Genomic DNA, 22,393 nt, shown 5'->3' with positions numbered 1-22,393 from the left:
GGGAGAGATACAGTGACATTTCAGAAAGAGAGACAGGGAGCGAGAGGGAGAGGGAGAGAGAGATCCAGTGACATTTCAGAAAGAGAGTCAGGGAGCGAGAGGGAGATCGAGAGAGAGATACAGTGACATTTCAGAAAGTGAGACAGGGAGCGAGAGGGAGAGCGAGGGAGAGATACAGTGACATTTCAGAAAGAGAGACAGGGAGCGAGAGGGAGAGGGAGAGAGAGATACAGTGACATTTCAGAAAGAGAGTCAGGGAGCGAGAGGGAGAGGGAGAGAGAGATACAGTGACATTTCAGAAAGAGAGACAGGGAGCGAGAGGGAGAGCGAGGGAGAGATACAGTGACATTTCAGAAAGAGAGACAGGGAGCGAGAGGGAGAGCGAGGGAGAGATACAGTGACATTTCAGAAAGAGAGACAGGGAGCGAGAGGGAGAGGGAGAGAGAGATACAGTGACATTTCAGAAAGAGAGACAGGGAGCGAGAGGGAGAGGGAGAGAGTGATACAGTGACATTTCAGAAAGAGAGACAGGGAGCGAGAGGGAGAGCGAGAGAGAGATACAGTGACATTTCAGAAAGAGAGACAGGGAGCGAGAGGGAGAGGGAGGGAGAGATACAGTGACATTTCAGAAAGAGAGACAGGGAGCGAGAGGGAGAGGGAGAGAGAGATCCAGTGACATTTCAGAAAGAGAGACAGGGAGCGAGATGGAGTGCGAGAGAGAGATACAGTGACATTTCAGAAAGAGAGACAGGGAGCGAGAGGGAGATCGAGAGAGAGATACAGTGACATTTCAGAAAGAGAGACAGGGAGAGAGAGGGAGAGCGAGGGAGATACAGTGACATTTCAGAAAGAGAGACAGGGAGCGAGAGGGAGAGCGAGAGAGAGATACAGTGACATTTCAGAAAGAGAGACAGGGAGGGAGAGGGAGAGTGAGAGAGAGATACAGTGACATTTCAGAAAGAGAGACAGGGAGCGAGAGGGAGAGCGAGAGAGAGATACAGTGACATTTCAGAAAGAGAGACAGGGAGCGAGAGGGAGAGCGAGGGAGAGATACAGTGACATTTCAGAAAGAGAGACAGGGAGCGAGAGGGAGAGCGAGAGAGAGATACAGTGACATTTCAGAAAGAGTGTCAGGGATCGAGAGGGAGAGCGAGAGAGAGATACAGTGACATTTCAGCAAGAGAGACAGGGAGCGAGAGGGAGAGCGAGAGAGAGATACAGTGACATTTCAGGAAGAGAGACAGGGAGCGAGAGGGATAGGGAGAGAGAGATACAGTGACATTTCAGAAAGAGAGACAGGGAGCGAGAGGGAGAGGGAGAGAGTGATACAGTGACATTTCAGAAAGAGAGACAGGGAGCGAGAGGGAGAGCGAGAGAGAGATACAGTGACATTTCAGAAAGAGAGACAGGGAGCGAGAGGGAGCGGGAGGGAGAGATACAGTGACATTTCAGAAAGAGAGACAGGGAGCGAGAGGGAGAGGGAGAGAGAGATCCAGTGACATTTCAGAAAGAGAGACAGGGAGCGAGATGGAGTGCGAGAGAGAGATACAGTGACATTTCAGAAAGAGAGACAGGGAGCGAGAGGGAGATCGAGAGAGAGATACAGTGACATTTCAGAAAGAGAGACAGGGAGCGAGAGGGAGAGCGAGGGAGAGATACAGTGACATTTCAGAAAGAGAGACAGGGAGGGAGAGCGAGAGAGAGATACAGTGACATTTCAGAAAGAGAGACAGGGAGCGAGAGGGAGAGCGAGGGAGAGATACAGTGACATTTCAGAAAGAGAGACAGGGAGCGAGAGGGAGAGCGAGAGAGAGAGATACAGCGACATTTCAGAAAGAGAGACAGGGAGCGAGAGGGAGAGCGAGAGAGAGATACAGTGACATTTCAGAAAGAGAGACAGGGAGGGAGAACGAGAGAGAGATACAGTGACATTTCAGAAAGAGAGACAGGGAGCGAGAGGGAGAGCGAGGGAGAGATACAGTGACATTTCAGAAAGAGAGACAGGGAGCGAGAGGGAGAGGGAGAGAGAGATACAGTGACATTTCAGAAAGAGAGTCAGGGAGCGAGAGGGAGAGGATGGGAGAGATACAGTGACATTTCAGAAAGAGAGACAGGGAGCGAGAGGGAGAGCGAGGGAGAGATACAGTGACATTTCAGAAAGAGAGACAGGGAGCGAGAGGGAGAGCGAGAGAGAGATACAGTGACATTTCAGAAAGAGAGACAGGGAGCAAGAGAGAGATACAGTGACATTTCAGAAAGAGAGACAGGGAGCGAGAGGGAGATCGAGAGAGAGATACAGTGACATTTCAGAAAGAGAGACAGGGAGCGAGAGGGAGAGCGAGAGAGAGATACAGTGACATTTCAGAAAGAGAGACAGGGAGCGAGAGCGAGAGAGAGATACAGTGACATTTCAGAAAGAGAGACAGGGAGCGAGAGGGAGAGCGAGACAGAGATACAGTGACATTTCAGAAAGAGAGACAGGGAGCGAGAGGGAGAGCGAGGGAGAGATACAGTGACATTTCAGAAAGAGAGACAGCGAACGAGAGGAAGAGCAAGAGAGAGATACAGTGACATTTCAGAAAGAGAGACAGGGAGCGAGAGGGAGAGCGAGGGAGAGATACAGTGACATTTCAGGAAGAGAGACAGGGAGCGAGAGGGAGAGCGAGAGAGAGATACAGTGACATTTCAGGAAGAGAGACAGGGAGCGAGAGGGATAGGGAGAGAGAGATACAGTGACATTTCAGAAAGAGAGACAGGGAGCGTGAGGGAGAGGGAGAGAGTGATACAGTGACATTTCAGAAAGAGAGACAGGGAGCGAGAGGGAGAGCGAGAGAGTGATACAGTGACATTTCAGAAAGAGAGACAGGGAGCGAGAGGGAGAGGGAGAGAGAGATCCAGTGACATTTCAGAAAGAGAGACAGGGAGCGAGATGGAGTGCGAGAGAGAGATACAGTGACATTTCAGAAAGAGAGACAGGGAGCGAGAGGGAGATCGAGAGAGAGATACAGTGACATTTCAGAAAGAGAGACAGGGAGGGAGAGGGAGAGTGAGAGAGAGATACAGTGACATTTCAGAAAGAGAGACAGGGAGCGAGAGGGAGAGCGAGGGAGAGATACAGTGACATTTCAGAAAGAGAGACAGGGAGCGAGAGGGAGAGGGAGAGAGTGATACAGTGACATTTCAGAAAGAGAGACAGGGAGCGAGAGGGAGAGCGAGGGAGAGATACAGTGACATTTCAGAAAGAGAGACAGGGAGCGAGAGGGAGAGGGAGAGAGAGATCCAGTGACATTTCAGAAAGAGAGACAGGGAGCGAGATGGAGTGCGAGAGAGAGATACAGTGACATTTCAGAAAGAGAGACAGGGAGCGAGAGGGAGATCGAGAGAGAGATACAGTGACATTTCAGAAAGAGAGACAGGGAGGGAGAGGGAGAGTGAGAGAGAGATACAGTGACATTTCAGAAAGAGAGACAGGGAGCGAGAGGGAGAGCGAGGGAGAGATACAGTGACATTTCATAAAGAGAGACAGGGAACGAGAGGAAGAGCGAGAGAGAGATACAGTGACATTTCAGAAAGAGAGACAGGGAGCGAGAGGGAGAGCGAGGGAGAGATACAGTGACATTTCAGAAAGAGAGACAGGGAGCGAGAGGGAGAGCGAGAGAGAGATACAGTGACATTTCAGAAAGAGTGTCAGGAATCGAGAGGGAGAGCGAGAGAGAGATACAGTGACATTTCAGCAAGAGAGACAGGGAGCGAGAGGGAGAGCGAGAGAGAGATACAGTGACATTTCAGGAAGAGAGACAGGGAGCGAGAGGGAGAGGGAGAGAGTGATACAGTGACATTTCAGAAAGAGAGACAGGGAGCGAGAGGGAGAGCGAGAGAGAGATACAGTGACATTTCAGAAAGAGAGACAGGGAGCGAGAGGGAGAGGGAGGGAGAGATACAGTGACATTTCAGAAAGAGAGACAGGGAGCGAGAGGGAGAGGGAGAGAGAGATCCAGTGACATTTCAGAAAGAGAGACAGGGAGCGAGATGGAGTGCGAGAGAGAGATACAGTGACATTTCAGAAAGAGAGACAGGGAGCGAGAGGGAGATCGAGAGAGAGATACAGTGACATTTCAGAAAGAGAGACAGGGAGCGAGAGGGAGAGCGAGGGAGAGATACAGTGACATTTCAGAAAGAGAGACAGGGAGCAAGAGGGAGAGCGAGAGAGAGATACAGTGACATTTCAGAAAGAGAGACAGGGAGCGAGAGGGAGAACGAGAGAGAGATACAGTGACATTTCAGAAAGAGAGACAGGGAGCGAGAGGGAGAGCGAGGGAGAGATACAGTGACATTTCAGAAAGAGAGACAGGGAGCGAGAGGGAGAGCGAGAGAGAGATACAGTGACATTTCAGAAAGAGAGACAGGGAGCGAGAGGGAGAGCGAGAGAGAGATACAGTGACATTTCAGAAAGAGAGACAGGGAGCGAGAGGGAGAGCGAGAGAGAGATACAGTGACATTTCAGAAAGAGAGACAGGGAGCGAGAGGGAGAGCGAGAGAGAGATACAGTGACATTTCAGAAAGAGAGACAGGGAGCGAGATGGAGTGCGAGAGAGAGATACAGTGACATTTCAGAAAGAGAGACAGGGAGCGAGAGGGAGTGCGAGAGAGAGATACAGTGACATTTCAGAAAGGGAGACAGGGAGCGAGAGGGAGAGCGTGAGAGAGATACAGTGTCATTTCAGAAAGAGAGACAGGGAGCGAGAGGGAGAGCGTGAGAGAGATACAGTGTCATTTCAGAAAGAGAGACAGGGAGCTAGAGGGAGAGCGAGAGAGAGATACAGTGACATTTCAGAAAGAGGGACAGGGAGCGAGAGGGAGAGCGAGAGAGAGATACAGTGACATTTCAGAAAGAGAGACCGGGAGCGAGAGGGAGGGAGAGATACAGTGACATTTCAGAAAGAGAGACAGGGAGTGAGAGGGAGAGCGAGAGAGAGATACAGTGACATTTCAGAAAGAGAGACAGGGAGCGAGAGGGAGAGCGAGAGAGAGAGATACAGTGACATTTCAGAAAGAGAGACAGGGAGCGAGAGGGAGAGCGAGGGAGAGATACATTGACATTTCAGAAAGAGAGACAGGGAGCGAGAGGGAGATCGAGGGAGAGATACAGTGACATTTCAGAAAGAGAGACAGGGAGCGAGATAGAGAGTGAGAGAGAGATACAGTGACATTTCAGAAAGAGAGACAGGGAGCGAGAGGGAGAGCGAGGGAGAGATACAGTGACATTTCAGAAAGAGAGACAGGGAGGGAGAGCGAGAGAGAGATCCAGTGACATTTCAGAAAGAGAGACAGGGAGCGAGAGGGAGAGCGAGAGAGAGATACAGTGACATTTCAGAAAGAGAGACAGGGAGCGAGAGGGAGAGGGAGAGAGAGATACAGGGACATTTCAGAAAGAGAGACAGGGAGCGAGAGGGAGAGCGAGAGAGAGATACAGTGATATTTCAGAAAGAGAGACAGGGAGCGAGAGGGAGAGTGAGAGAGAGAGACAGTGACATTTCAGAAAGAGAGACAGGGAGGGAGAGCGAGAGAGAGATACAGTGACATTTCAGAAAGTGAGACAGTGAGCGAGAGGGAGAGCGAGAGAGAGATACAGTGACATTTCAGAAAGAGAGACAGGGAGGGAGAGCGAGAGCGAGAGAGAGATACAGTGACATTTCAGAAAGAGATACAGGGAGCGAGACGGAGAGATACAGTGACATTTCAGAAAGAGAGACAGGGAGCGAGAGCGAGAGGGAGAGAGAGATCCAGTGACATTTCAGAAAGAGAGACAGGGAGGGAGAGAGAGAGCGAGAGAGAGATACAGTGACATTTCAGAAAGAGAGACAGGGAGCGAGAGGGAGAGCGAGGGAGAGATACAGTGACATTTCAGAAAGAGAGACAGGGAACGAGAGGGAGAGCGAGAGAGAGATACAGTGACATTTCAGAAAGAGAGACAGGGAGCGAGAGGGAGAGCGAAGGAGACATACAGTGACATTTCAGAAAGAGAGACTGGGAGCGAGAGACAGATACAGTGATATTTCAGAAAGAGTGTCAGGGATCGAGAGGGAGAGCGAGAGAGAGATACAGTGACATTTCAGAAAGAGAGACAGGGAGCGAGAGGGAGAGCGAGAGAGAGATACAGTGACATTTCAGAAAGAGAGACAGGGAGCGAGAGGGATAGGGAGAGAGAGATACAGTGACATTTCAGAAAGAGAGACAGTGAGCGAGAGGGAGAGGGAGAGAGAGATCCAGTGACATTTCAGAAAGAGAGACAGGGAGCGAGAGGGAGTGCGAGAGAGAGATACAGTGACATTTCAGAAAGAGAGACAGGGAGCGAGAGGGAGAGGGAGGGAGAGATACAGTGACATTTCAGAAAGAGAGACAGGGAGTGAGAGGGAGAGCGAGAGAGAGATACAGTGACATTTCAGAAAGAGAGACAGGGAGCGAGAGGGAGAGCGAGAGAGAGAGATACAGTGACATTTCAGAAAGAGAGACAGGGAGCGAGAGGGAGAGCGAGGGAGAGATACATTGACATTTCAGAAAGAGAGACAGGGAGCGAGAGGGAGATCGAGGGAGAGATACAGTGACATTTCAGAAAGAGAGACAGGGAGCGAGATAGAGAGTGAGAGAGAGATACAGTGACATTTCAGAAAGAGAGACAGGGAGCGAGAGGGAGAGCGAGGGAGAGATACAGTGACATTTCAGAAAGAGAGACAGGGAGGGAGAGCGAGAGAGAGATCCAGTGACATTTCAGAAAGAGAGACAGGGAGCGAGAGGGAGAGCGAGAGAGAGATACAGTGACATTTCAGAAAGAGAGACAGGGAGCGAGAGGGAGAGGGAGAGAGAGATACAGGGACATTTCAGAAAGAGAGACAGGGAGCGAGAGGGAGAGCGAGAGAGAGATACAGTGATATTTCAGAAAGAGAGACAGGGAGCGAGAGGGAGAGTGAGAGAGAGAGACAGTGACATTTCAGAAAGAGAGACAGGGAGGGAGAGCGAGAGAGAGATACAGTGACATTTCAGAAAGTGAGACAGTGAGCGAGAGGGAGAGCGAGAGAGAGATACAGTGACATTTCAGAAAGAGAGACAGGGAGGGAGAGCGAGAGCGAGAGAGAGATACAGTGACATTTCAGAAAGAGATACAGGGAGCGAGACGGAGAGATACAGTGACATTTCAGAAAGAGAGACAGGGAGCGAGAGGGAGAGCAAGAGAGAGATACAGTGACATTTCAGAAAGAGAGACAGGGAGCGAGAGGGAGAGCGAGAGAGAGATACAGTGACATTTCAGAAAGAGAGACAGGGAGCGAGAGGGAGAGCGAGGGAGAGATACAGTGACATTTCAGAAAGAGAGACAGGGAACGAGAGGGAGAGCGAGAGAGAGATACAGTGACATTTCAGAAAGAGAGACAGGGAGCGAGAGGGAGAGCGAGGGAGAGATACAGTGACATTTCAGAAAGAGAGACTGGGAGCGAGAGACAGATACAGTGACATTTCAGAAAGAGTGTCAGGGATCGAGAGGGAGAGCGAGAGAGAGATACAGTGACATTTCAGAAAGAGAGACAGGGAGCGAGAGGGAGAGCGAGAGAGAGATACAGTGACATTTCAGAAAGAGAGACAGGGAGCGAGAGGGATAGGGAGAGAGAGATACAGTGACATTTCAGAAAGAGAGACAGTGAGCGAGAGGGAGAGGGAGAGAGAGATCCAGTGACATTTCAGAAAGAGAGTCAGGGAGCGAGAGGGAGATCGAGAGAGAGATACAGTGACATTTCACAAAGAGAGACAGGGAGCGAGAGGGAGAGCGAGGGAGTGATCCTGTGACATTTCGGAAAGAGAGACAGGGAGCAAGAGGGAGAGCGAGAGAGAGATACAGTGACATTTCAGAAAGAGAGACAGGGAGCGAGAGGTAGAACGAGAGAGAGATACAGTGACATTTCAGAAAGAGAGAGAGAGCAAGAGGGAGAGCGAGAGAGAGATACAGTGACATTTCAGAAAGAGAGACAGGGAGAGAGAGGGAGAGCGAGGGAGAGATACAGTGACATTTCAGAAAGAGAGACAGGGAGCGAGAGGGAGAGGGAGGGAGAGATACAGTGACATTTCAGAAAGAGAGACAGGGAGCGAGAGGGAGAGGGAGGGAGAGATACAGTGACATTTCAGAAAGAGAGACAGGGAGCGAGAGGGAGAGCGAGAGAGAGATACAGTGACATTTCAGAAAGAGAGACAGGGAGCGAGAGGGAGAGCGAGAGAGAGATACAGTGACATTTCAGAAAGAGAGACAGGGAGCGAGAGGGAGAGCGAGAGAGAGATACAGTGACATTTCAGAAAGAGAGACAGGGAGCGAGAGGGAGATCGAGGGAGAGATACAGTGACATTTCAGAAAGAGAGACAGGGAGCGAGATAGAGAGTGAGAGAGAGATACAGTGACATTTCAGAAAGAGAGAGAGGGAGCGAGAGGGAGAGCAAGGGAGAGATACAGTGACATTTCAGAAAGAGAGACAGCGAGGGAGAGCGAGAGAGAGATACAGTGACATTTCAGAAAGAGAGACAGGGAGCGAGAGGGAGAGAGAGAGAGAGATACAGTGACATTTCAGAAAGAGAGTCAGGGAGCGAGAGGGAGAGCGAGGGAGAGATACAGTGACATTTCAGAAAGAGAGACAGGGAGGGAGAGGGAGAGCGAGGTAGAGATAAAGTGACAATTCAGAAAGAGAGACAGGGAGCGAGAGGGAGAGCGAGGGAGAGATACAGTGACATTTCAGAAAGAGAGACAGGGAGCGAGAGGGAGAGCGAGGGAGAGATACAGTGGCATTTCAGAAAGAGAGACAGGGAGCGAGAGGGAGAGCGAGGGAGAGATACAGTGACATTTCAGAAAGAGAGACAGGGAGCGAGAGGGAGAGCGAGGGAGAGATACAGTGGCATTTCAGAAAGAGAGACAGGGAGCGAGAGGGAGAGCGAGGGAGAGATACAGTGACATTTCAGAAAGAGAGACAGGGAGCGAGAGGGAGGGCCTGAGAGAGATACAGTGACATTTCAGAAAGAGAGACAGGGAGCGAGAGGGAGAGCGAGGGAGAGATACAGTGACATTTCAGAAAGAGAGACAGGGAGCGAGAGGGAGAGCGAGAGAGAGATACAGTGACATTTCAGAAAGAGAGACAGGGAGCGAGAGGGAGAGCGAGGGAGAGATACAGTGACATTTCAGAAAGAGAGACAGGGAGCGAGAGGGAGAGCGAGGGAGAGATACAGTGACATTTCAGTAAGAGAGTCAGGGAGCGAGAGGGAGAGCGAGGGAGAGATACAGTGACATTTCAGAAAGAGAGACATAGAGCGAAATGGAGAGCGAGGGAGAGATACAGTGACATTTCAGAAAGAGAGACAGGGAGCGAGAGGGAGATCGAGGGAGAGATACAGTGACATTTCAGAAAGAGAGACAGGGAGCGAGATAGAGAGTGAGAGAGAGATACAGTGACATTTCAGAAAGAGAGACAGGGAGCGAGAGGGAGAGCGAGAGAGAGATATAGTGACATTTCAGAAAGAGAGACAGGGAGCGAGAGGGAGAGGGAGAGAGAGATATAGTGACATTTCAGAAAGAGAGACAGGGAGCGAGAGGGAGATCGAGAGAGAGATACAGTGACATTTCAGAAAGAGAGTCAGGGAGCGAGAGGGAGAGCGAGGGAGAGATACAGTGACATTTCAGAAAGAGAGACAGGGAGCGAGAGGGAGAGCGAGAGAGAGATACAGTGACATTTCAGAAAGAGAGTCAGGGATCGAGAGGGAGAGCGAGAGAGAGATACAGTGACATTTCAGAAAGAGAGACAGGGAGCGAGAGGGAGAGCGAGGGGGAGATACAGTGACATTTCAGAAAGAGAGACAGGGAGCAAGAGGGAGAGCTAGGGAGAGATACAGTGACATTTCAGAAAGAGAGAAAGGGAGCGAGAGGGAGAGCGAGAGAGAGATACAGTGACATTTCAGAAAGAGAGTCAGGGATCGAGAGGGAGAGCGAGAGAGAGATACAGTGACATTTCAGAAAGAGAGACAGGGAGCGAGAGGGAGAGCGAGGGAGAGATACAGTGACATTTCAGAAAGAGAGACAGGGAGCGAGAGGGAGAGCGAGGGAGAGATACAGTGACATTTCAGAAAGAGAGACAGGGAGCGAGAGGGAGAGCGAGGGAGAGATACAGTGACATTTCAGAAAGAGAGACAGGGAGCGAGAGGGAGAGCGAGAGAGAGATACAGTGACATTTCAGAAAGAGAGACAGGGAGCGAGAGGGAGAGCGAGGGAGAGATACAGTGACATTTCAGAAAGAGAGACAGGGAGCGAGAGGGAGAGCGAGGGAGAGATACAGTGACATTTCAGAAAGAGAGTCAGGGAGCGAGAGGGAGAGCGAGGGAGAGATACAGTGACATTTCAGAAAGAGAGACAGGGAGCGAGATGGAGAGCGAGGGAGAGATACAGTGACATTTCAGAAAGAGAGACAGGGAGCGAGAGGGAGATCGAGGGAGAGATACAGTGACATTTCAGAAAGAGAGACAGGGAGCGAGAGGGAGAGCGAGAGAGAGATACAGTGACATTTCAGGAAGAGAGACAGGGAGCGAGAGGGAGAGCGAGAGAGAGATACAGTGACATTTCAGAAAGAGAGACAGGGAGCGAGAGGGAGAGCGAGGGAGAGATACAGTGACATTTCAGAAAGAGAGACAGGGAGCGAGAGGGAGAGCGAGAGAGAGATACAGTGACATTTCAGAAAGAGAGACAGGGAGCGAGAGGGAGAGCGAGGGAGAGATACAGTGACATTTCAGAAAGAGAGACAGGGAGCGAGAGGGAGAGCGAGGGAGAGATACAGTGACATTTCAGAAAGAGAGTCAGGGAGCGAGAGGGAGAGCGAGGGAGAGATACAGTGACATTTCAGAAAGAGAGACAGGGAGCGAGATGGAGAGCGAGGGAGAGATACAGTGACATTTCAGAAAGAGAGACAGGGAGCGAGAGGGAGATCGAGGGAGAGATACAGTGACATTTCAGAAAGAGAGACAGGGAGCGAGATAGAGAGTGAGAGAGAGATACAGTGACATTTCAGAAAGAGAGACAGGGATCGAGAGGGAGACCGAGAGAGAGATATATTGACATTTCAGAAAGAGAGACAGGGAGCGAGAGGGAGAGCGAGGGAGAGATACAGTGACATTTCAAAATGAGAGACAGGGAGCGAGAGGGAGAGGGAGAGAGAGATACAGTGACATTTCAGAAAGAGAGACAGGGAGGGAGAGCGAGAGAGAGATACAGTGACATTTCAGAAAGCGAGACAGTGAGCGAGAGGGAGATCGAGAGAGAGATACAGTGACATTTCCGAAAGAGAGTCAGGGAGCGAGAGGGAGAGCGAGGGAGAGATACAGTGACATTTCAGAAAGAGAGACAGGGAGCGAGAGGGAGAGCGAGAGAGAGATACAGTGACATTTCAGAAAGAGAGTCAGGGATCGAGAGGGAGAGCGAGAGAGAGATACAGTGACATTTCAGAAAGAGAGACAGGGAGCAAGAGGGAGAGCTAGGGAGAGATACAGTGACATTTCAGAAAGAGAGAAAGGGAACGAGAGGGAGAGCGAGAGAGAGATACAGTGACATTTCAGAAAGAGAGTCAGGGATCGAGAGGGAGAGCGAGATAGAGATACAGTGACATTTCAGAAAGAGAGACAGGGAACGAGAGGGAGAGCGAGGGAGAGATACAGTGACATTTCAGAAAGAGAGACAGGGAGCGAGAGGGAGAGCGAGGGAGAGATACAGTGACATTTCAGAAAGAGAGACAGGGAGCGAGAGGGAGAGCGAGAGAGAGATACAGTGATTTTTCAGAAAGAGAGACAGGGAGCGAGAGGGAGAGGGAGGGAGTGATATAGTGACATTTCAGAAAGAGAGACAGCGAGCGAGAGGGAGAGCGAGCGAGACATACAGTGACATTTCAGAAAGAGAGACAGGGAGCGAGAGGGAGAGCGAGAGAGAGATACAGTGACATTTCAGAAAGAGAGACATGGAGCGAGAGGGAGAGGGAGGGAGAGATACAGTGACATTTCAGAAAGAGAGACAGGGAGCGAGAGGGAGAGCGAGAGAGAGATCCAGTGATTTTTAAGAAAGTGAGACAGGGAGCGAGAGGGAGAGCGAGGGAGAGATACAGTGACATTTCAGAAAGAGAGACAGGGAGCGAGAGGGATAGCGAGGGAGAGATACAGTGACATTTCAGAAAGAGAGTCAGGGAGCGAGAGGGAGAGTATGGGAGAGATACAGTGACATTTCAGAAAGAGAGACAGGGAGCGAGAGGGAGAGCGAGAGAGAGATACAGTGACATTTCAGAAAGAGAGACAGGGAGCGAGAGGGAGGGAGAGATACAGTGACATTTCAGAAAGAGAGTCAGGGAGCGATAGGGAGAGCGAGGGAGAGATACAGTGACATTTCAGAAAGAGAGTCAGGGAGCGAGAGGGAGAGCGAGGGAGAGATACAGTGACATTTCAGAAAGAGAGACAGGGAGCGAGAGGGAGAGGGAGGGAGAGATACAGTGACATTTCAGAAAGAGAGACAGGGAGCGAGAGGGAGAGCGAGAGAGAGATACAGTGACATTTCAGAAAGAGAGACAGGGAGCGAGAGGGAGAGCGAGAGAGAGATACAGTGACATTTCAGAAAGAGAGACAGGGAGCGAGAGGGAGAGCGATGGAGAGATACAGTGACATTTCAGAAAGTGAGACAGGGAGTGAGAGGGAGAGCGAGAGAGAGATACAGTGACATTTCAGAAAGAGAGACAGGGAGCGAGAGGGAGAGCGAGGGAGAGATACAGTGACATTTCAGAAAGAGAGTCAGGGAGCGAGAGGGAGAGTATGGGAGAGATACAGTGACATTTCAGAAGGAGAGACAGGGAGCGAGAGGGAGAGCGAGAGAGAGATACAGTGACATTTCAGAAAGTGAGTCAGGGAGCGAGAGGGAGAGCGAGGGAGAGATACAGTGACATTTCAGAAAGAGAGACAGTGAGCGAGAGGGAGAGCGAGAGAGAGATACAGTGACATTTCAGAAAGAGAGATAGGGAGCGAGAGGGAGAGTGAGGGAGAGATACAGTGACATTTCAGAAAGAGAGACAGCGAGCGAGAGGGAGAGCGAGAGATAGAGATACAGTGACATTTCAGAAAGAGAGACAGGGAGCGAGAGGGAGAGCGAGAGAGAGATACAGTGACATTTCAGAAAGAGAGACAGGGAGCGAGAGGGAGAGCGACAGAGAGAGACAGTGACATTTCAGAAAGAGAGACAGGGAGCGAGAGGGAGAGCGAGAGAGAGATACAGTGACATTTCAGAAAGAGAGACAGGGAGCGAGAGGGAGAGCGAGGGAGAGATACAGTGTCATTTCAGAAAGAGAGACAGGGAGCGAGAGGGAGAGCGAGAGAGAGATACAGTGACATTTCAGAAAGAGAGACAGGGAGCGAGAGGGAGAGCGAGGGAGAGATACAGTGACATTTCAGAAAGAGAGACAGGGAGCGAGAGGGAGACCGAGAGAGAGATACAGTGACATTTCAGGAAGAGAGACAGGGAGCGAGAGGGAGAGGGAGAGAGAGACAGTGACATTTCAGAAAGAGAGACAGGGAGCGAGAGGGAGAGCGAGGGAGAGATACAGTGACATTTCAGAAAGAGAGACAGGGAGCGATAGGGAGAGTGAGAGAGAGTTACAGTGACATTTCAGAAAGAGAGACAGGGAGCGAGAGGGAGAGCGAGGGAGAGATACAGTGACATTTCAGAAAGAGAGACAGGGAGCGAGAGGGAGAGCGAGGGAGAGATACAGTGACATTTCAGAAAGAGAGACAGGGAGCAAGAGGGAGAGCGAGTGAGAGATACAGTGACATTTCAGAAAGAGAGACAGGGAGCGAGAGGGAGACCGAGAGAGAGATACAGTGACATTTCAGGAAGAGAGACAGGGAGCGAGAGGGAGAGCGAGAGAGAGATACAGTGACATTTCAGAAAGAGAGACAGGGAGCGAGAGGGAGAGCGAGGGAGAGATACAGTGACATTTCAGAAAGAGAGACAGGGAGCGAGAGGGAGAGCGAGAGAGAGATACAGTGACATTTCAGAAAGAGAGACAGGGAGCGAAAGGGTGAGCGAGAGAGAGATACAGTGACATTTCAGAAAGAGAGACAGGGAGCGAGAGGGAGAGCGAGGTAGAGATACAGTGACATTTCAGAAAGAGAGACAGGGAGCGAGAGGGAGAGCGAGAGAGAGATACAGTGACATTTCAGAAAGAGAGTCAGGGAGCGAGAGGGAGACCGAGAGAGAGATACAGTGACATTTCAGGAAGAGATACAGGGAGCGAGAGGGAGAGCGAGAGAGAGACAGTGACATTTCAGAAAGAGAGACAGGGAGCGAGAGGGAGAGCGAGAGAGAGATACAGTGACATTTCAGAAAGAGAGACAGGGAGCGAGAGGGAGAGCGAGGGAGAGATACAGTGACATTTCAGAAAGAGAGACAGGGAGCGAGAGGGAGAGCGAGTGAGAGATACAGTGACATTTCAGAAAGAGAGACAGGGAGCGAGAGGGAGAGCGAGAGAGAGACAGTAACATTTCAGAAAGAGAGACAGGGAGCGAGAGGGAGAGAGAGAGAGAGATACAGTGACATTTCAGAAAGAGAGACAGGGAGCGAGAGGGAGAGCGAGGGAGAGATACAGTGACATTTCAGAAAGAGAGACAGGGAGCGAGAGGGAGAGCGAGAGAGAGATACAGTGACATTTCAGAAAGAGAGTCAGGGAGCGAGAGGGAGACCGAGAGAGAGATACAGTGACATTTCAGAAAGAGAGACAGGGAGCGAGAGGGAGAGCGAGAGCGAGACAGTGACATTTCAGAAAGAGAGACAGGGAGCGAGAGGGAGAGCGAGAGAGTGATACAGTGACATTTCAGAAAGAGAGACAGGGAGCGAGAGGGAGAGCGAGGGAGAGATACAGTGACATTTCAGAAAGAGAGACAGGGAGCGAGAGGGAGAGCGAGAGAGATACAGTGACATTTCAGAAAGAGAGACAGGGAGCGAGAGGGAGAGCGAGAGAGATACAGTGACATTTCAGAAAGAGAGACAGGGAGCGAGAGGGAGAGCGAGAGAGAGATACAGTGACATTTCAGAAAGAGAGACAGGGAGCGAGAGGGAGAGCGAGAGAGAGATACAGTGACATTTCAGAAAGAGAGACAGGGAGCGAGAGGGAGACCGAGAGAGAGATACAGTGACATTTCAGGAAGAGAGACAGGGAGCGAGAGGGAGAGCGAGAGAGAGACAGTGACATTTCAGAAAGAGAGACAGGGAGCGAGAGGGAGAGCGAGAGAGAGATACAGTGACATTTCAGAAAGAGAGACAGGGAGCGAGAGGGAGAGCGAGAGAGAGATACAGTGACATTTCAGAAAGAGAGACAGGGAGCGAGAGGGAGAGCGAGAGAGAGATACAGTGACATTTCAGAAAGAGAGACAGGGAGCGAGAGGGAGAGCGAGAGAGAGATACAGTGACATTTCAGAAAGAGAGACAGGGAGCGAGAGGGAGAGCGAGAGAGAGATACTGTGACATTTCAGAAAGAGAGACAGGGAGGGAGAGCCAGAGACAGATACAGTGACATTTCACAAAGAGAGACAGGGAGCGAGAGGGAGAGCGAGGGAGAGATACAGTGACATTTCAGAAAGAGAGACTGGGAGCGAGAGGGAGAGCCAGGGAGAGATACAGTGACATTTCAGAAAGAGAGACAGGGAGCGAGAGGGAGTGCGAGAGAGAGATACAGTGACATTTCAGAAAGAGAGACAGGGAGCGAGAGGGAGAGCGAGAGAGAGATACAGTGACATTTCAGGAAGAGTGACAGGGAGCAAGAGGGAGAGCGATCGAGATACAGTGACATTTCAGAAAGAGAGACAGGGAGCGAGAGGGAGAGCGAGAGAGAGATACAGTGACATTTCAGGAAGAGTGACAGGGAGCAAGAGGGAGAGCGATCGAGATACAGTGACATTTCAGAAAGAGAGACTGGGAGCGAGAGGGAGAGCGAGAGAGAGATACAGTGACATTTCAGAAAGAGAGACAGGGAGGGAGAGCGAGGGACAGATACAGTGACATTTCAGAAAGAGAGACTGGGAGCGAGAGGGAGAGCGAGGGAGAGATACATTGACATTTCAGAAAGAGAGACAGGGAGCGAGAGGGAGTGCGAGAGAGAGATACAGTGACATTTCAGAAAGAGAGACAGGGAGCGAGAGGGAGAGCGAGAGAGAGGTACAGTGACATTTCAGAAAGAGAGGCAGGGAGCGAGTGGGAGAACGAGAGAGATACAGTGACATTTCAGAAAGAGTGACAGGGAGCGAGAGGGAGAGCGAGGGAGAGATACAGTGATATTTCAGAAAGAGAGACAGGGAGCGAGAGGGAGAGCGAGAGAGATACAGTGACATTTCAGAAAGAGAGACAGGGAGCGAGAGGGAGAGCGAGAGAGATACAGTGACATTTCAGAAAGAGAGACAGGGAGAGAGAGGGAGAGCGAGAGAGAGATACAGAGACATTTCAGAAAGAGAGACAGGGAGCGAGAGGGAGAGCGAGAGAGAGATACATTGACATTTCAGAAAGAGAGACAGGGAGAGAGAGGGAGAGCGAGAGAGAGATACAGTGACATTTCAGAAAGAGAGACAGGGAGCGAGAGGGAGAGCGAGAGAGAGATACAGTGACATTTCAGAAAGAGAGACAGGGAGCGAGAGGGAGAGCGAGAGAGAGATACAGTGACATTTCAGAAAGAGAGATAGGGAGCGAGAGGGAGAGTGAGGGAGAGATACAGTGACATTTCAGAAAGAGAGTCAGGGAGCGAGAGGGAGAGCGAGAGAGAGATACAGTGACATTTCAGAAAGAGAGACAGGGAGCGAGAGGGAGAGCGAGAGAGAGATACAGTGACATTTCAGAAAGAGAGACAGGGAGGGAGAGGGAGAGCGAGGGAGAGATACAGTGACATTTCAGAAAGAGAAACAGGGAGGGAGAGGGAGAGCGAGAGAGAGATACAGTGACATTTCAGAAAGAGAGACAGGGAGCGAGAGGGAGAGCGAGAGAGAGATACAGTGACATTTCAGAAAGAGAGTCAGGGAGCGAGAGGGAGAGCGAGAGAGAGATACAGTGACATTTCAGAAAGAGAGACAGGGAGCGAGAGAGAGATACAGTGACATTTCAGAAAGAGAGACAGGGAGCGAGAGGGAGAGCGAGAGAGAGATACAGTGACATTTCAGAAAGAGAGACGGGAGCGAGAGGGAGAGCGAGGGAGATACAGTGACATTTCAGAAAGAGAGACAGGGAGCGAGAGGGAGAGCGAGGGAGAGATACAGTGACATTTCAGAAAGAGAGACAGGGAGCGAGAGGGAGAGTGAGAGAGAGGTACAGTGACATTTCAGAAAGAGAGACAGGGAGCGAGAGGGAGAGCGAGAGAGAGATCCAGTGACATTTCAGGAAGAGAGACAGGGAGCGAGAGGGAGAGCGAGAGAGATACAGTGACATTTCAGAAAGAGAGACAGGGAGAGAGAGGGAGAGCGAGAGAGAGATACAGTGACATTTCAGAAAAGAGACAGGGAGCGAGAGGGAGAGCGAGAGAGAGATACAGTGACATTTCAGAAAGAGGGATAGGGAGCGAGAGGGAGAGCGAGTGAGAGATACAGTGACATTTCAGAAAGAGAGATAGGGAGCGAGAGGGAGAGTGAGGGAGAGATACAGTGACATTTCAGAAAGAGAGACAGCGAGCGAGAGGGAGAGCGAGAGATAGAGATACAGTGACATTTCAGAAAGAGAGACAGGGAGCGAGAGGGAGAGCAAGAGAGAGATACAGTGACATTTCAGAAAGAGAGACAGGGAGCGAGAGGGAGAGCGAGGGAGAGATACAGTGACATTTCAGAAAGAGAGACAGGGAGCGAGAGAGAGATACAGTGACATTTCAGAAAGAGAGACAGGGAGCGAGAGGGAGAGCGAGGGAGAGATACAGTGACATTTCAGAAAGAGAGACGGAGCAAGAGGGAGAGCGAGAGAGAGATACAGTGACATTTCAGAAAGAGAGACTGGGAGCGAGAGGGAGAGCGAGAGAGATACAGTGACATTTCAGAAAGAGAGACAGGGAGCGAGAGGGAGAGCGTGAGAGAGATACAGTGACATTTCAGAAAGAGAGACAGGGAGCGAGAGGGAGAGCGAGAGAGAGATACATTGACATTTCAGAAAGAGAGATAGGGTGCGAGAGGGAGAGTGAGGGAGAGATACAGTGACATTTCAGAAAGAGAGACAGGGAGCGAGAGGGAGAGCGAGAGAGAAATACAGTGACATTTCAGAAAGAGAGACAGGGAGCGAGAGGGAGACCGAGAGAGAGATACAGTGACATTTCAGGAAGAGAGACAGGGAGCGAGAGGGAGAGCGATAGAGAGACAGTGACATTTCAGAAAGAGAGACGGGGAGCGAGAGGGAGAGCGAGAGAGAGATACAGTGACATTTCAGAAAGAGAGACAGGGAGCGAGAGGGAGAGCGAGGGAGAGATACAGTGACATTTCAGAAAGAGAGACAGGGAGCGAGAGGGAGAGCGAGAGAGAGAGATACAGTGACATTTCAGAAAGAGAGACAGGGAGCGAGAGCGAGAGAGAGAGAGAGATACAGTGACATTTCAGAAAGAGAGACAGGGAGCGAGAGGGAGAGCGAGAGAGAGAGATACAGTGACATTTCAGAAAGAGAGACAGGGAGCGAGAGCGAGAGAGAGAGAGAGATACATTGACATTTCAGAAAGAGAGACAGGGAGAGAGAGGGAGAGCGAGAGAGAGATACAGTGATATTTCAGAAAGAGAGACAGGGAGCGAGAGGGAGAGCGAGAGTGATACAGTGACATTTCAGAAAGAGAGACAGGGAGCGAGAGGGAGAGCGAGCGAGAGATCCAGTGACATTTCAGGAAGAGAGACAGGGAGCGAGAGGGAGAGCGAGAGAGATACAGTGACATTTCAGAAAGAGAGACAGGGAGAGAGAGGGAGAGCGAGAGAGAGATACAGTGACATTTCAGAAAGAGAGACAGGGAGCGAGAGGGAGAGCGAGAGAGAGATACAGTGACATTTCAGAAAGAGAGATAGGGAGCGAGAGGGAGAGCGAGTGAGAGATACAGTGACATTTCAGAAAGAGAGATAGGGAGCGAGAGGGAGAGTGAGGGAGAGATACAGTGACATTTCAGAAAGAGAGACAGGGAGCGAGAGGGAGAGCGAGAGAGAGATCCAGTGACATTTCAGGAAGAGAGACAGGGAGCGAGAGGGAGAGCGAGAGAGATACAGTGACATTTCAGAAAGAGAGACAGGGAGAGAGAGGGAGAGCGAGAGAGAGATACAGTGACATTTCAGAAAGAGAGACAGGGAGCGAGAGGGAGAGCGAGAGAGAGATACAGTGACATTTCAGAAAGAGAGATAGGGAGCGAGAGGGAGAGCGAGTGAGAGATACAGTGACATTTCAGAAAGAGAGATAGGGAGCGAGAGGGAGAGTGAGGGAGAGATACAATGACATTTCAGAAAGAGAGACAGCGAGCGAGAGGGAGAGCGAGAGATAGAGATACAGTGACATTTCAGAAAGAGAGACAGGGAGCGAGAGGGAGAGCGAGAGAGAGATACAGTGACATTTCAGAAAGAGAGACAGGGAGCGAGAGGGAGAGCGAGGGAGAGATACAGTGACATTTCAGAAAGAGAGACAGGGAGCGAGAGAGAGATACAGTGACATTTCAGAAAGAGAGACAGGGAGCGAGAGGGAGAGCGAGGGAGAGATACAGTGACATTTCAGAAAGAGAGACGGAGCAAGAGGGAGAGCGAGAGAGAGATACAGTGACATTTCAGAAAGAGAGACAGGGAGCGAGAGGGAGAGCGAGAGAGATACAGTGACATTTCAGAAAGAGAGACAGGGAGCGAGAGGGAGAGCGAGAGAGAGATACAGTGACATTTCAGAAAGAGAGACAGGGAGCGAGAGGGAGAGCGAGGGAGATACAGTGACATTTCAGGAAGAGAGACAGGGAGCGAGAGGGAGAGCGAGAGAGAGATACAGTGACATTTCAGAAAGAGAGACAGGGAGCGAGAGGGAGAGCGTGAGAGAGATACAGTGACATTTCAGAAAGAGAGACAGGGAGCGAGAGGGAGAGCGAGAGAGAGATACATTGACATTTCAGAAAGAGAGATAGGTTGCGAGAGGGAGAGTGAGGGAGAGATACAGTGACATTTCAGAAAGAGAGACAGGGAGCGAGAGGGAGAGCGAGAGAGAGATACAGTGACATTTCAGAAAGAGAGACAGGGAGCGAGAGGGAGACCGAGAGAGAGATACAGTGACATTTCAGGAAGAGAGACAGGGAGCGAGAGGGAGAGCGAGAGAGAGACAGTGACATTTCAGAAAGAGAGACGGGGAGCGAGAGGGAGAGCGAGAGAGAGATACAGTGACATTTCAGAAAGAGAGACAGGGAGCGAGAGGGAGAGCGAGGGAGAGATACAGTGACATTTCAGAAAGAGAGACAGGGAGCGAGAGGGAGAGCGAGAGAGAGAGATACAGTGACATTTCAGAAAGAGAGACAGGGAGCGAGAGCGAGAGAGAGAGAGAGATACAGTGACATTTCAGAAAGAGAGACAGGGAGCGAGAGGGAGAGCGAGAGAGAGAGATACAGTGACATTTCAGAAAGAGAGACAGGGAGCGAGAGCGAGAGAGAGAGAGAGATACATTGACATTTCAGAAAGAGAGACAGGGAGAGAGAGGGAGAGCGAGAGAGAGATACAGTGATATTTCAGAAAGAGAGACAGGGAGCGAGAGGGAGAGCGAGAGAGATACAGTGACATTTCAGAAAGAGAGACAGGGAGCGAGAGGGAGAGCGAGCGAGAGATCCAGTGACATTTCAGGAAGAGAGACAGGGAGCGAGAGGGAGAGCGAGAGAGATACAGTGACATTTCAGAAAGAGAGACAGGGAGAGAGAGGGAGAGCGAGAGAGAGATACAGTGACATTTCAGAAAGAGAGACAGGGAGCGAGAGGGAGAGCGAGAGAGAGATACAGTGACATTTCAGAAAGAGAGATAGGGAGCGAGAGGGAGAGCGAGTGAGAGATACAGTGACATTTCAGAAAGAGAGATAGGGAGCGAGAGGGAGAGTGAGGGAGAGATACAGTGACATTTCAGAAAGAGAGACAGCGAGCGAGAGGGAGAGCGAGAGATAGAGATACAGTGACATTTCAGAAAGAGAGACAGGGAGCGAGAGGGAGAGCGAGAGAGAGATACAGTGACATTTCAGAAAGAGAGACAGGGAGCGAGAGGGAGAGCGAGGGAGAGATACAGTGACATTTCAGAAAGAGAGACAGGGAGCGAGAGAGAGATACAGAGACATTTCAGAAAGAGAGACAGGGAGCGAGCGGGAGACCGAGAGAGAGATACAGTGACATTTCAGGAAGAGAGACAGGGAGCGAGAGGGAGAGCGAGAGAGAGACAGTGACATTTCAGAAAGAGAGACAGGGAGCGAGAGGGAGAGCGAGAGAGAGATACAGTGACATTTCAGAAAGAGAGACAGGGAGCGAGAGGGAGAGCGAGGGAGAGATACAGTGACATTTCAGAAAGAGAGACAGGGAGCGAGAGGGAGAGCGAGGGAGAGATACAGTGACATTTCAGAAAGAGAGACAGGGAGCGAGAGGGAGAGCGAGGGAGAGATACAGTGACATTTCAGAAAGAGAGACAGGGAGCGAGAGGGAGAGCGAGAGAGATACAGTGACATTTCAGAAAGAGAGACAGGGAGCGAGAGGGAGAGCGAGAGAGAGATACAGTGACATTTCAGAAAGAGAGACAGGGAGCGATAGGGAGAGCGAGAGAGAGATACAGTGACATTTCAGAAAGAGAGACAGGGAGCGAGAGGGAGACCGAGAGAGAGATACAGTGACATTTCAGGAAGAGAGACAGGGAGCGAGAGGGAGAGCGAGAGAGAGACAGTGACATTTCAGAAAGTGAGACAGGGAGCGAGAGGGAGAGCGAGAGAGAGATACAGTGACATTTCAGAAAGAGAGACAGGGAGCGAGAGGGAGAGCGAGAGAGAGATACAGTGACATTTCAGAAAGAGAGACAGGGAGCGAGAGGGAGAGCGAGAGAGATACAGTGACATTTCAGAAAGAGAGACAGGGAGCGAGATGGAGAGCGAGGGAGAGATACAGTGACATTTCAGAAAGAGAGTCAGGGAGCGAGAGGGAGAGCGAGAGAGAGATACAGTGACATTTCAGAAAGAGAGACAGGGAGCGAGAGGGAGAGCGAGGGAGAGATACAGTGACATATCAGAAAGAGAGACAGGGAGCGAGAGGGAGAGCGAGAGAGAGATACAGTGACATTTCAGAAAGAGAGACAGGGAGCGAGAGGGAGAGCGAGAGAGAGATACAGT

The sequence above is a fragment of the Chiloscyllium plagiosum genome, unplaced genomic scaffold (genome assembly GCF_037043375.1).
Source record: "Chiloscyllium plagiosum isolate Xiang-an unplaced genomic scaffold, Cpla_swu_hap1 HiC_scaffold_40, whole genome shotgun sequence".
In the NCBI taxonomy this organism is placed as follows: domain Eukaryota; kingdom Metazoa; phylum Chordata; class Chondrichthyes; order Orectolobiformes; family Hemiscylliidae; genus Chiloscyllium; species Chiloscyllium plagiosum.
Note: the sequence above shows the minus strand (reverse complement) of the source record.